The sequence below is a fragment of the Lissotriton vulgaris genome, chromosome 7 (assembly GCF_964263255.1).
Source record: "Lissotriton vulgaris chromosome 7, aLisVul1.2, whole genome shotgun sequence".
Classification (NCBI taxonomy): domain Eukaryota; kingdom Metazoa; phylum Chordata; class Amphibia; order Caudata; family Salamandridae; genus Lissotriton; species Lissotriton vulgaris.
This window is the reverse complement of record NC_141695.1, coordinates 408,760,710-408,762,339: the sequence shown is the minus strand read 5'-3', so window position 1 is coordinate 408,762,339 and position 1,630 is coordinate 408,760,710.

The window sequence follows — 1,630 nt, the reverse complement described above, 5'->3', positions numbered from 1 at the left end:
CAATATTCAAATAAGGGGATGTCCCTGGCTGCTGAAACCGAGTTTTCCAAGAAATCGTTGTGGCTTTTTAGAACTAGTGGAAGTAGCCATGCCTGTATTTGGACTGGATGGGTTATGTCTAAATATAGGCAGGATTTCTATGCCTATATAAGGGCAATGTGAATTGTACTAACATAAGGGCATGAATCAGTAAATTACGCTTGATTCAAAAATGCTTAAGAACACTCTACTGCTGTGACAACCAGCCTTTCAAGGAGGAAGAAGAGAGAGAAAAAGTGTACATTTCAAAAGAAGCAAAACCTCAAAAACCCAGATCCTAAATCACATTTGGTGTCTGAAAATGTACTATAAGAAGGGAAGGGTGAGACCCCAAAACTGGCTTTCTGCAAAGCAGCTAGATGGGCAGTGTGAGAAGGGAAATTTCTGCACGACTTCTGTCTTGAACCAGGACTTGGAGCAGAGAGCTGCTAGTCTCCCTGCTGGGTGTGAGGGGACATCACTCCGGTAAACCAAGACCACCTGCCCTGGTGCCTGGAACACCAGCACTAGTCTGCTTGGCAAGGCTAGTGTGTCCTGTGAGGAAGAAGAGAGTGATGGAAGGAGTGAGTCCCATGTAAAGCCCTACCAAGAGGACTCCCAATGCAAGGTGTGAGGAGACAGCTGTGCACCGATCTGGTTGTTGCCTGTGTGCAGGAGTGATTCATTGACCCCTGTATGCCAGGGGAGGGCATCATGCATGGAGTGCTGTGCAGGGAGTGCCAAGCCCATACCACCATGTTGTGGTGACCCTGTATGAAGGAGGGGGTCACCGTAGAGGTGATTGCACCGACAAAGCACTAAGACCTCACAGCGACCTCACCGACAGCGACCCCGTATTCCAGAAGGGGTCGCTGTCGTATCAGTGATTTCACAGAAGTAGACTGCATCTTGCCAGCAAGTACAGCAGCCACCCGAATGCCAGGAGAGGCTGCTGTAAATGAGTTTTATCAAGATCAGGTCATTTCCTGGGAACATTTAAGCTAAAACCTGTGGGTTAAAATTGTGCATCAAGACCTGCCTCCTGAATAACCTTGTGGATCGTGGAGGATGCCGAGAGGACTTTGCTCCATCACTGTGCTCCGGTTGGGAGCACAAAAATCAACTACCCCTCTCCCCACCCGTGTGTTGAAAACTTACTGCACAGACAGAAGCTGGGAGCTCCTCTGATTACTGTTGAGGCTGGCTGTGCCACTTGGGATGGAGAACCTGCGCCTGGTGGGTACTGCTGCCTAAACTGCATGCAGCTCGACTTCTCTGAACAGGACAAAATCTTGCAAGTGCCCGCGGCTGGTACACCTGTTGGAATACTGATGGTTCCTTGCTGCTGAAGCGGGTACATTTTGATTTAGGCCTGTCAGCCCCTGGTTGACTCATTACTAAAGGTGCTGCTGCACCATAGATACTTTTGACTATTTCCTAACAGTCAGATTGGACTCTTGAGTAAGACCTGTTAGTGAGCCTGCCCTGCATGTGGCCCCCAGTGAATGGGGGAATAACCCGACCATATTACGCGGAAGAGGGTAGGACAGGAATTTGCCAGTTAAACACTGTAGTCCCTACCTCAAGGTGATTGTGCTTTTGCTTACAAATG